General features: G+C 41.3%; 1 long non-coding RNA gene across 2 annotated transcripts in view; it reads right to left on the reverse strand.

The window, feature by feature from the left end:
- Window positions 1–912: 912 nt before the first annotated feature.
- Window positions 913–14114, reverse strand: part of LOC113911213 — a 47497-nt gene continuing 34295 nt past the window's right edge. For both annotated transcript variants that reach the window (XR_003516400.1, XR_003516401.1), the window contains exons 3-4: window positions 6655–6881; window positions 913–1042 (exon numbers count right to left, since the gene is read on the reverse strand). This is a non-coding gene — a long non-coding RNA (uncharacterized LOC113911213). The remainder of the gene's footprint in view (window positions 1043–6654; window positions 6882–14114) is intronic.

Genomic DNA, 14114 nt, shown 5'->3' on the forward strand with positions numbered 1-14114 from the left:
TGGGTCTTCTTATATGAATTTCCTATGGTGAGAGTTTGAGATTTTTGTAGTGTACATCACATTACTATCTGATTATTTTTTTAAATAAAGATTTTATTTATTTATTTGACAGAGAGAGAGAGAGAGAGCACAAGCAGGCAGAGTGGCAGGCAGAGGGAGAGGGAGAAGCAGGCTCTCCGCTGAGCAGGGAGCCTGATGCGGGGCTTGATCCCAGGACCCGGGGCTCATGACCTGAGCCGAAGGCAGACGCTTAACCGACTGACCCACCCAGGTGCCCCGTATCTGATTATTTCTTGATCTTTAAGGTCAAGAAAGGTTAAGCTCTTCTAGAAATTTCAACAGTTTTGATTTTAAAATATCATTAGTTAGTTTTACCTTTTTAGAACTTTGGGGATAAAAGGGACAATAAAGTTTCTGTTTTATTTGAAGATTCTACATAGATCCTTAAGTATAGAAATTGTAAGCTCCTCCTTTCAGGTAGAAAAAAACAAAATCCCGTTTGTTTTTTAAAATCAATTAAAGTATTATCCTTTTAGCAGAATAAAGCATCTATCCCAATAAGAAAAAGCATAAGAAAAGTCTATTACTGAAACATACTTAAAATTTTATGACTTGGGCAATAGAATGAATCCACTTGTAGGATGCCTGGGAGGCTTAGTTGGCTAAGTGTCTGCCTTTGGCTCAGGTCATGATCCCAGGGTTGTAGGATCGAGCCCCACGTCGGGCTCCCTGTGGAAGCCTGCTTCTCCCTCTCCCTCTGCAGCTCCCCACTGCTTATTCTCTCTCTCTCTCTCTCTCTCTCTCAAATAAATAAATAAATAAATAAAATCTTAAAAAAGAAAAAAAGAATGAATCCACTTGTAAATGTTTAAGTGAATCTTTAGGTGGGATTCTGAACTTTGCCCTTTCTTTACAGTTTTTCCTGGATTTTGATACTTACAGACAAAGGACGTTTCAGTCACCCATCGGGCCTCAGGTAAAATTTCCCCAACTGTATTTTTGCATTTTAGATGAATCCATCCTTGGCCTCGCAGATTCTTCCCTGTAACGAATGTAATAAAGGTTTGTAGGTGTACTTGGGAGCCACCAGGTGGCCATCATGGGAAGTCCCAAACCCAAAGCTCTGTATGAGAGTTAGGATATAGTTATGACCTTTTTTCCTTCTGTAGAGGCAGATGATTGTATTCAAATAAATCCTTCTGGACTGATGAAATCATATTAAGTAGCTCTCCCTATGATAACAATCGTGGGAAAATCAGTAAGGGCTGTTTGTTTTGCACAGTAGATGGCTAGGGCATTTACTTTAGCTTCAAAAGTATTATTCGTATGTATCTGTAGTAGTATTTAAGCAGTATTTTTAATAGTATCTTAAAAATAATATTTTTTTCAGGTGTTGTCTTGTCTCTAGTTAGTTATTAATTCATTTTCCATCTTTGATTCAGGTGCCCAAGGAAGTTAGAAGACCCATTTGCTTTCAAAACATGCCAAGATCTTGAACGATCCAAAGGTATATCTACTATCAGGGCATTTTGAATTCTTAAATCTTTAAAGGGATGGCATGTTCTTGTTAAGAGGCAGAGAGTTCTGAAGTTATAGTTTATGCGGCACAGAACGTTACTTTGATCATTTTTAATATCAGAACCATGAAAAAATAATGCATCAGCATTGGCCAAGGTAATATCAGTCAAGAGGGGGAATGCTAAGAGTCTGAAGAGCAGTTCAGCAGTCATGGGATTCACTTGTATTAAGAGGGGGCGTTATGAGATGGCTTCCTTAGACTGGATTGCTGAGGTTGGGGTGGTACTTGACAATTACATGGGAAGTGGACAATGGAAAAATGTCACAGGTAAAATGCAGATAACTAAAAAAAAAAAATGCAGATAACTGTTGTGCATTGTTTTGAAGCAATTAGGTTTGAAGGACAAATTTGATGAGGGCAGTGGGTGAGAAGGAGAGCTAGAATAATTCCTGCCGAGGTTTCACTATCTTAGCTACAGCAAGAAACAAGGTACAGAAACCTATCCAAGGTAGGCCATAGGCTTGCGATGTGTTTTTAGCTTTTGCATAGCATTCGCCTTTTCTGTACAAACAATGCAAATGATTTAGCATGGTCAGGTTGCCTGAAGTCAGGAGTTGCTATGGTGTCTGCTCAGGAGAGGAAAAGGCCTATTTAACATCTGGTTCCCAAGGGAGGGGTTCTGGAACATGTGTTTTAGGAAGCTCTTGTGGTGATTTGGCTAAGAGAAATATGGAAAAGCCAAACATGTCTAATTATCTCTAGTATCTCTCCTTGAAAGGTAAAGAGACAAAAAATGGTGCTACTCAGTAGTCACCTGAAGAGTGTCAAGATTGCAGAGGGTATCTTAACAGCTTTACCATCTTGAATTAGAGCTTGAATATGGGAAATAGAAGAGTTATTAGATGAGATATGAACATACTTAAAGATAAGAGCACAAATAATAGGTACCTAAAAATAGGAAAGTTATAACACTCTCTGTCAGATGGACAACTTATAATAAAAACAGGAAAAAGCAATGATAATGCCTAAGAATCCTAACTTTCTCAGAAGTAAAGAATTTTTATTTAAAAATGATCCTGAAGCATGGCAAAAGCAAAATAAAGGATATTCAAAGATCATCTTTTTCTGAACTATTTTTTATCATTCACAAACTTTGTTTATTAATTCACATGACTTTAGACATATATGTTTAGACATACATATATCAGTTAAGTGATAAATTTATAGCTTTAGAAGATAAAACATACACATTGAATTTACCATCGTAATAAAACTACAGCAATTTCCTTGAAAACCCAATGAAACATACCCATCACCTTACATATTTATATCTCCTTGCAAATAATATTTAGGTACTTGTTTTATGACAGCTTTTAACCAAAGAAACTAACTTCTGTTCCCTCTCAGGTGCAGAGAAAACTGGGAGGGAAGTAACTGGGGACACTCTACCATACTCAAGTACCTTAGCAGACCAGCACTCTACGAGGACACCTGGTTGTGTACTGTAAACACACGTTCCACATTCATTCATTCTGCAAGTCCTTAGTGTAGCAAATGGTATCGTGCATGCTAATATGACCCGAAGGCATAGGTATATCACTTATTAATCTACTAACTGATGGTCACTCTCTAAAGCATAAAAGTAGGAAGCACCAGCAGACATATTAAAATTATGCTTGCTTGTTTTTATATTCTTTACTTTTTGAAATTTTGATCTGTTAAGAAATTGGGCATCCAAAGATGGTTAGTTATTAATTGAGTCAATTAGTCCAGGGTCTCAAAGTCAATTTAGGATCTTGGTATTATGATTTAAGCCGAGGCTATAGAATAGTACAATCACTGTTGCCATCAAATATTGTCAGAGAGGTGATATTATGAATTTTATGTGGAAGTGGAGTGATTCATTCTAAGTAGGTTTTAACATTGTTTAAAATTCTTAAAAACAAATCTTTAAAAAAGATCTAATTATAACTCAGTGTAGTTGGGCATATGCATTTCTTAACGTTTTCATATTGTCAAATAATTAGTAACGTAAGCTTATTGGAAGAGCAAGACCAGTACATGATTTAGGAAGTTCAGATTAGTAAAACTTTCCACGAATAAATAAATCCAGGTCTTGCAAAAGCTAGAATATTAGCTACCATTATTTTTTTATTTTTTCCTTGTTAAAAACAGAGAAAACATATTACTGTTTTTAAATCAAAATAGTCAAGTCGGTAGACCTATGGCATATGGAATTAAATATTTTTCTTTTCTTGAATTCTCCTATATTTATATGAAAGATTATTAGTTTCTGGTTCTGTGCTCATGGATTGGAAGAACCCATCTTGTTAAAATGTCCATACTTCCCAAAGCAATCTACAGATTTAATGCAATCCCCGTTAAAATACCAACAGCATTTTTCTGAGAACTAGAACAAATAATCCTAAAATTTATATGGAACCACAAAAGATCCCAGATTTCAAGTTATACCACATAGCTGTAGTAATCAAAACAGTATGGTACTGGCAAAAGAATAGACACACAGATTAATGGAACAGGATAGAGAGTCCAGACATAAACCCATGTTTATATGGTTGATTAATCTACGACACAGGAGGCAAGAATATACAATGGGGAAAAGGCAGTCTCTTCAACAAATGATGGTGGGAAAACTGAACAGCTACATGCAAAAAAATGAAACTGGACCACTTTCTTATACCATACACAAAAATAAACTCAAAATGGATGAAAGACCTAAATCTCAGACCTAAACTATAAAACTCCTACAAGAAAATATAGGCAGTAATTTCTCTGACATTGGCTGTAGAAATATTTTTCTTTTCTTTTCTTTTTTAAAGATTTTATTTATTTATTTGAGAGAGAGAATGAGACAGAGAGAGCATGAGAGGGGGGAGGGTTAGAGGGAGAAGCAGGCTTCCTGCTGAGCAGGGAGCCAGATGCGGGGCTCGATCCCAGGACGCTGGGATCATGACCTGAGCCGAAGGCAGTCGCTTAACCAACTGAGCCACCCAGGCGCTCCCCCCTTTTTTTTTTTTTTTAAGATTTTACTTATTTATTTGAAAGAGAGAGAGACAGTGAGAAAGGGAACACAAGCAGGGGGAGTGGGAGAGGGAGAAGCAGGCTTCCCGCCGAGCAGGGAGCCTGATGCGGGGCTCGATCCCAGGACCCTGGGATCACAACCGGAGACGAAGGCAGACACTCAATGACTGAGCCACCCAGGTGCCCGAAACATTTTTCTAGATATGTCTCTTCAGGCAAGGGAAACAAAAGCAAAATTAAACGATTGGGACTACACCACAATAACAAGCTTTTGCACAGTGAAGGAAACCATCATCAAAATGAAAAGACAACCTACCAAATGGGAGAAGATATTTGCAAACGATGTATCTATCCAATAAGGGGTTAATATCCAAAATATATAAAGAACTTATAAAGTCAACACCAAAAAAATAAATAATCTGAATAAAAAATGGGGAGAGGTTCTATATAGACATGCAAAGAAGACATACAAATGGGCAACAGACACACAAAAAGATGCTCACCATCACTTATCCTCAAGTACATACAAATCAAAACCACAATGAGAGGGGCGCCTGGGTGGCTCAGTAGATTAAGCGACAGACCCTTGGTTTCAGCTTAGGTCATGATCTCGAGGTTGTGGGATCCAGCCCTGTGTCGGGCTCCACACTGAGCATGGAGTCTGCTTTAGATTCTCTCTCCCTCTCTCTGCCCTCCTCCTGTTTGTGCTCTCTCTCTCTCAAAGTAAAATAAATAAATCAATCTTAAAAAAGAAAACTATAATGAGATATCACCTCCCACCTGTCAAAATGGCTAGAATCAAAAAGGAGAAAACAAGCATTGGTGAGGATGTGGAGAAAAAGGAACCCTACTGCACGATTGGTAGGAAGGCAAATTGGTGTAGCCACTGCGGAAAACAGTATGGTGGCTCAGTCGGTACAGTGTCTGCCTTCAGCTTGGGTCATGATCCCGGAGTTCTGGGATCAAGTCCCACCTTGGGCTCCCTGCTGGGTGCAGGGTTTCTGCTTCTCCCTCTCACTCTCCCTCTGTGCTCTCTCTCAAATGAATAAATAAAATCTTAAAAAAAAAAAAAAGAAAAACAGTATGGAGTTTCCTTAAAAAATAAGAAATAGAATTACCATATGATCCAGTAATTCCACTACTGGGTATTTACTCAGAGAAAATGAAAATACTTATTCAAAAAGATATATGCACTGCTATGTTTACTACAGCATTTACAACAGCCAAGATATGGAAGCAACCCAAGTGTCCATCAGTAGATGAATAGATAAAGATGTGGTGTATATACACCATGGAATATTACTCAGCCATAAAAAAGCATGAAATTTTGCCATTTGCAACAATACGGATGGACCTAAAGGGTATTATGCTAAGTGAAATAGGTCAGACAGAGAAAGACAAATACCACATGATTTCACTCACATGTGGAATTTATGAAACAAAACAAACAAACAAAAAAGAGACAAACAAAAAACCAGAAATTTAAATACAGAGAACAAACTGATGGTTGCCACAGGGGAAGTGGATGGGGGAATGGGTGAAATAGATGATGGGGATTAAAAGCACACTTATCATAATGAATACTGCGTAATGTATAGAATTGCTGAATCATTGTATTGTACACCTGAAGCTAATATAACATGGTATGTCAATTACATTTCAATAAAAAATATAATTAGGGGGTGCCTGGGTGGCTCAGTTGTTAAGCATCTGCCTTCGGCTCAGGTCGTGATCCCAGGGTCCTGGAATTGAGCCCCGCATCGGGCTCCCTGGTCAGCAGGAAGCCTGCTTCTCCCTCTCCCTCTCCCCCTGCTTGTGTTCCCTCTCTCGTGTCTCTCTCTGTCAAATAAATAAATAAAATCTTTAAAAAAAAAAAAGATAATTAGTTCCTATAAGTCAATCAAAATAGAGGTGCCTTTAATTTTAAGGTGTTTTATAATGCAATCTATAAATTCTCTCTGGAGGTAGGCAAAGATACACCAATCCATTTGTTTAGAAATTATTTATACCCTGTATTCATTAGGGTTCTCCAGAGAAACAAACCAATGGGAGGTATACATATATAGAGAGACTTATTATAGGAATTGGCTTACCCTGTTAGGGAGGATGTCAAGTCCAAATCTTCGGTGTGGGCCAGAAGGCTTGAGCCCCAGGAGAGTGGATGATGCAGATGAAGTCCAAGGAAAGTCTGCTGGTGAATTCCTTCTTGCTCCGGGAGGCTGGTCTTTTTGCTCTGTTCAGTTCTTCAACTGAGTGGGTGAGGCCTACCCACATTTTGGAGGGTAATCCAGATTTAAATGTTAATTTCATCCCAAACACCCTATAAATTGACACAAAATTAACCATCACATAGGGTTAGCTCTATTTTCAACTTTTAGGAACCTCCATACTGTTTTCCAGAGTGACTGCACCAGCTAGGCAAAGCCTTCTTAAATGTGACATCAAAAGCACAAGTGAAAAGAAAAAAAAAATAAATTAGACTTCATCAAAATTAAAACCTTTTGCTTTTCAAAGGACACCAACAGGAAAGTGAAAAGAAAATCCAAAGAATGGGAGAAACTTCTTGCTAATCATATATCTGATCAACATAGGTAGCCATCAGAGAAACGCCAAATACAATGAGATACCACTTTATACCACTAGGATTGTCAAAAAGACAGTGATAAGGGTTGGGGAGGATATGCAGAAATTGGAACCCTCATACACTGCAGATGGAAATGTAAATGGTGCACCCACTTTAGAAAACAGTTTGGCAGTTCCTCAAAAAAGTTAAACATAGAGTTACCATATGACCCAGCAATTCCACTCCTTGGCATATTCCCAAGAGAAATGAAAACACATGTCTACACAAAAATTTGTATATAAATGTTCACAGCATCATTATTCATAATAGCCCAAAAGTGGAAACAACCCAAATGCTCATCGACTGATGAGTGAATAAACAAAATGTGGTATATCCACACAATGGAATACCATTTGGTTATAAAAAGAAATAAAGTACTGATATGTGTTACAATATGGATGAACCCTGAAAACATTGTGTTAAGTGAAAGAAACCAGTCATATACCACATATTGTATGATTCCATTTATGTGAAACGTTCAGATTAGGGAAATCTATATATAAAGTAGATTAGCGGTTGCCTAGGATTTGGGATTAGGGGTGCGGGTTCAGCTGTTGGGGAAAAAAAGAGAATGACTGCTAATGAGTATGGGGTTTCTTTTTGGGGTGATAAACATGTTCTAAAAGCGTGGTGATGGCTGCACAACTCTGGCTAATATTAAAACATACTTTATTTTATGCTTCAAATGAATGAAGTTCATGGTATGTGAATTACCTCTCAATAAAGCTGCTTAAAAAGATTTCCACAAATACATGGGGTGCCTGGGTGGCTCAGTCAGTTAAGTGTCCAACTTTTGAGCCCAGCTCAGGTCTTGATCTCAGGGTTGGGAGTTCAAGCCCCATGTTGGGCTCCACTCTGGGCGTGGAGCCTACTTGAAAAAAAAATTTTTTTTTTTTAAATTTCCACAAATACGGTTGAAAGACCTAAACGTGAGACAGGAGTCCATCCAAATCCTAAAGGAGAACACAGGTAGCAACCTTTTCGACCTTAGCCGCAGCAACTTCTTCCTAGAAACATCGCCAAAGGCACGGGAAGCCAGGGCAAAAATGAACTATTGGGATTTCATCAAGATAAAAAGCTTTTGCACAGCAAAAGAAACAGTCCACAAAACCAAAAGACGACCGACAGAATGGGAGAAAATATTTGCAAATGACATATCAGATAAAGGGCTAGTATCCAAAATCTATAAAGAACTTATCAAACTCAACACCCAAAGAACAAATAATCCAATCAAGAAATGGGCAGCAGACATGAACAGACATTTCTCCAAAGAAGACATCCAAATGGCCAACAGGCACATGAAAAAGTGCTCCACATCGCTCGGCATCAGGGAAATCGAAATCAAAACCTCAATGAGATACCACCTCACACCCGTCAGAATGGCTAAAATTAACAAGTCAGGGAACGACAGATGTTGGCGGGGATGCGGAGAAAGGGGAACCCTCCTACACTGTTGGTGGGAATGCAAGCTGGTGCAACCACTCTGGAAAACAGTATGGAGGTTCCTCAAACAGTTGAAATTAGAGCTACCGTTCGATCCAGCAATTGCACTACTGGGTATTTACCACAAAGATACAAATGTAGGGACCCGAAGGGGTACGTGTACCCCAATGTTTATAGCAGCAATGTCCACAATAGCCAAACTGTGGAAAGAGCCAAGATGCCCATCGACAGATGAATGGATAAAGAAGATGTGGTATGTATACACAATGGAATATTATGCAGCCATCAAAAGGAATGAGATCTTGCCATTTGCAACGACGTGGATGGAACTGGAGGGTGTTATGCTGAGTGAAATAAGTCAATCAGAGAAAGACATGTATCACATGACCTCACTGATATGAGGAATTCTTAATCTCAGGAAAGAAACTGAGTGTTACTGGAGTGGTTGGGGGTGGGAGGGATGGGGTGGCTGGGTGATAGACATTGGGGAGGGTATGTGCTACGGTGAGCACTGTGAATTGTGCAAGACTGTTGAATCACAGATCTGTACTTCTGAAACAAATAATGCAACATATTTTAAGAAAAAAGAAAAAGAAGAAGATAACAGGAGAGGAAGAAAAGGGGAGTATGTCAGAGGGGGAGACGAACCATGAGAGATGATGGACTCTGAAAAACAAACTGAGGGTTCTAGAGGGGAGGGGGGTAGGGGGATGGGTTAGCCTGGTGATGGGTATTGAGGAGGGCATGTTCTGCATGGAGCACTGGGTGTTATGAACAAACAATGAATCATGGAACACTGCATCAAAAACTAATGATGTAATATATGGTGATTTACATAACAATAAAAAAATAAAAAAAAAGAAAAGAAAAAAATAAGAAAATATCACTAAAAAAAAATAAATTTCCACAAATACGAGAGAAATATACTTATTAACAGACTGTTTAAATAAGAAAACATTTCCTTCCTTTGTAAGGGGGGCAAGGCTTTTTTCATTTATAGATACTCAGAACACTGGCAAAACTAAACACAGAGCATAAGACAAAGAACACAAAGGATTGTATTAATAGTCAAAAAATATAATAAATCAACAGTGTTGGATATGACATAACTGAATTTTCAACTTTATAGTTGAGGGTGGCAAGTGCTTGATTAAACCATTGTCTTGTGATGTTAAGGTATACATACCGGTTTCCCAAGTGTTAGAATCTTCAAGGGAACAAAAAAAAGACAAAGAGACACCAGGCTCCCAGTCATTTGTCACTTGACAGAGATCAGATAATCAAAGCTTAACCACCAGCTTTTCTTCCACCAATGGAAACAACAACAACGACAACAAACCAGCTGCTGTGGAGTCAGAACTGTTCAGAAACCAGGTTTAGCATGCAAGAGTCCCAAATCTTAATGGCCACCCAAAGAGGCCCCCCAGAGGGGCTGAGGGAAGACAATTCAGAATTCAAGGTATCCAGAAGAGATGCCACATATAGGCTCCAATTGGGGAACAAAGTGGGCCGATCTCGATGGAGATTCCAGAAGTAACTCTCAAGGCATAATTCAGAGACATTTCTCACAGCAGATACTTACTCATATATGCGGGAGACCAAATCAAGCACAGACCATCATAGAACAGAGGCAGGGTGGGGTCTATCAAGGTAAACACCACACAGGAGGTGATACCGTGGGACTTCCCTTTTGCCTTCTGGCAAGCTGACTGCCTGAAAACTACCTAGGAAGATCTAGTTTGCACCACAGGAGCAGAAGGGAATTGCAATGATTTACAGATTTTCAGAGACACCTTGTGATTTCGGCTATGGAGTGCATATGGTGTGCTCTCCTTCTCTAATGGCCACTGGTACCCTTCCCTGGGCATGTCCATCGTGAGCCAGGACTGAATCTCTCAATTATTATTAGTTTTGAAAGATTTTATTTATTTGACAGAGAGAGTGAGAGAGCACAAACAGGCGGAGCAGCAGAGGGAGGGGGAGAAGCAGGCTTCCTGCTAAGCTGGGAGCCCTACGTGGGCTCGATCTCAGGATCCCGAGATCATGACCTGAGCTGAAGGCAGACCTTGTTAACCAACTGAGCCACCCAGGCGCCCCAGGACTGAACCTCTCAATTCCTTACCACGAATCCAGTTGTCTAAGCTAAAAACCTAGCACCCCCAATTTTCTGTTTCTCTCCCTCTAATGTGGGAAACAAAGGCAGAAGGAAACATAGGAAATGCCCTTATAACCTGCAGCCCATTGACAAATACTTGAGGCAGGCAGAGTATAACGTTCCTCCAGGAAGCTCCTGGCTGTCTCAAAGTTAAACCCTTACTAGAAGGGAAAACAACCTTAGCTTGACAATAGCAAGGCGGGCAGTATCCCAAGTCTTCTTTAGCATATCGAAGTCCTTTAGAAAACCTTCCTTCTTCCTTACCTCCCCCAGCTCCCAAGTATATAATCGTGATCAGCCGCTCCTCACGACCCCGGTGCCGCTCTTTCTGCCCACGGGTCCTGTCCCTGCGCTTTAACGAAATCACCTCTTTGCACCAAAGACGTCTCAACAATTCTTTCTTGGCCGTGGGCTCTAGACCTCACCAACATTCCAAAACCATATCATCTTCCCAAGTCCCATTAATTCTGCTTCCTTAATACCTCTTAAACCCATTTTCCCTTTCCACCCTCATCATCTGTCCTAGTTCAGGTCCTTATAATTTGCGGTCTCCTAACTGGGCATCCCCATCCATCTGCCACACAGACACCAAAATTATAATAGAACACAGGTGTTTGACATTCCTCTGCTTAGCAGCCTGCCTAGACTCCATGTTGTCACTAGAATAAAATTCAAATGCCTTACAAAAATGGCAAACAAGGGACGCCTGGGTGGCTCAGCCAGTTAAGCGTCTGCCTTCCACTCAGGTCCCAATCCCAGGGTCCTGGGATTGAATCCCGCCTAGCTGGGCGCCTTGCTCAGCAGGGAGTCTGCTTCTCCCTCTACCTGCCACTTCCCTTGCTTGTGCTCTCGCTCTCTCTCTCTCTCTCTCTCTCTCTCGCTGACAAATAAATAAAAATCTCAAAAAAAAAAAAAAAAAGGCAAACAAGGCCCTTCGTAGTCTGGTTCCTGTGGACATGGGCAGCTCCATCTCCAGCAGCCCTCATCCACCCTGTCCCCTGGATGCCACCACCTGAGGTACTCCACCACTTGAGCTACTCTGCATTCTAAAACCTCCCCCTCCACCTGGATGTCTTAACTCCTTTTCTGCCAAGGAAAACCTCCACTCAGCCTTCAAGTGTTCTTCTTCTGGGAGACCTGATTTGCCTATCAAAGCAAGTCACTTCCTTATTTGTGTTCCCAAGCTACTTTGTACTTACTTCCATTCCTTTACTTAGCACTTACCACATTGTCTTTAATTACTTGGCTGCTTTCTCACACCCTGAGGCCAGTGGGCAGCGGCTGTCTTTGTGTCCTCCAGCGCCTATCTTCTGCTTTGGCAGGAAAAAGCCTCTCAGTATGTACTGGGAGAATGAATGTGTCATCTGTCACAGAGACACGGATCAGTCCGTGTTTTTGCAATGCCTGCACCAGCACCGCAGATGATAAAGAGACCTTACAGTCTGGTGGAGGTTAAGAGAAGTAAATATGAATGAAACAAGCCATACAGCAGTCCAGAAGCCATATGAGAATCAAACCAAATCTTAGGGTGTCAGATGGCGGAAAATGATTCTCAGAGACACCTCTAAAGATTTCTAGTTAGAGCTTGGGCCCAGCTGATGGTAGGGGCGGGGGCAAAGAAGCTGTTTACAATTTGATGCTAGGACAGATTGACTGATTGACATCACTTTCAATGGCAAACTCTGAAATAACTCAGGGGTAGTAGGGATTTTCTCAAAGGGTTTTGCTCTCTGGGAATTCCCTTATCTTCCAAAGCCAGCAGAACTGGAGTGCTTCCTTTTGCCGTCAAGGTGACCTTCCTCTTACAGATTTGTGACTCCTGAGCCGGTTCACACTGCGGAGGGAGCTTCCCTGTTGTTACCTGCCACTCCTCGATTTTGGCCTTGGTGGTGGCCACACCTGGAACTTCTGGACCACTGGTCCCCTTGATCTGATATGGCCTTTGCCACAATGGCCTGAGCAGAGGGGAAGCAAAGAAAGCTCCGCTTCCCACGGTTGCCCACCCTTTCGTACTCCTGCAATCCACCATCACTAGACTGTTGGGCTGAGACACTTCAAGGTTTGGTAGTGAGAGACTGAATATACCAATGGACAATGGCCAGACCACATACACCAAGAGACCTCTAACCTACACCCTGCAGCAACCAGCCCAGGGAGCCGATCTACTCTCTATGTCAGACTTGTAAAGAAAAGTCAGACCTCTCTCTCCACCAACCAGTCCAGGAAATCAAGCAAGAATCCCTGGAACAATCAGACCCAAAGGGTCAGTACTTTATTAATAACTGACAGGCTCCCTAATTCTTGCCCCTCCTTTTTCCAGAGAAAGCAAGTATACATTCCTGACCAGTCACATAAAACACCCTACTTCTAGTTAGCCAGCCTACAGCTCGCACAGGCCAATAGCCTCCAATTGGGGCTGGCCACAGCCCTCCCCTCATTCCATGATAAAGCTTTCCCATGCCTCTGCCTGCTTCTGGGTCTGCCAAAACGTGTGATGGTGGCTGACTCCTTTGCTATAGCAAACCCTGAATAAATGATCTCATTTGGTTGGTCTTTGTTGATTTTCACAGCAGAAAAAGTGTCTAAAAACTAGATGCTAACTATTGTTCCTAAAATCAAAAGAGGAAAACGAGGGGCACCTGGGTGGCTCAGTCGGTTAAGCATCTGCCTTTAGCTCGGGTCATGATCTCAGGGTCCTGGGATCGAGCCCCACGTCGGGCTCCCTGCTCAGTGGGGAGTCTGCTTCTTCCTTTTTGCGCCCCCTACTCATGCTCATTCTCTCTCTCTCTCAAATAAATAAATAAAAATATTAAAAAAAATAAAAACAAGTAAATTTTAAAAAGGGGGAAAATGTTAAATGCTGTATAAGAGTCCTCTCATGGGCATAGCGAACTCTAGCCTCATTTTCGGTTTCTCAAATTGAACCCTCCTCTTCGGTTCTGTAGGCCATCCAGGGAAGCATACACAGACTGGTGTTGCTCTGGAATCTGTACCTTTATCCTGAACATCACAGTGGAACACAGTAAACCACAGCAATCCCTTTCCCTGGGGGTGAGTTTAGAATCTGGTCACCAAAGAGCTCCAACAGAGGAGCCCAGCATGGGCATTGCTCCCGGTCTCTCAGGCCCTGCCAGCTCTCCTCCCCAGGGCCAGGTGACGTCATGGTGCCTCCTTTCCCTTGGGATCCTCCAGCCCTCCTGTGGGTAACTCTTGGCCAGAAGCCCACATACACAACTGCAGGATAAACACTGCTCAGAGACAGTCCAGTGGGAAATCCATGTCAACAAAGAACACTTTCCTGCAGCAGTATGCATGGAAATAACATCTGCTTC

Source organism: Zalophus californianus, chromosome 12 (genome assembly GCF_009762305.2).
Source record: "Zalophus californianus isolate mZalCal1 chromosome 12, mZalCal1.pri.v2, whole genome shotgun sequence".
In the NCBI taxonomy this organism is placed as follows: domain Eukaryota; kingdom Metazoa; phylum Chordata; class Mammalia; order Carnivora; family Otariidae; genus Zalophus; species Zalophus californianus.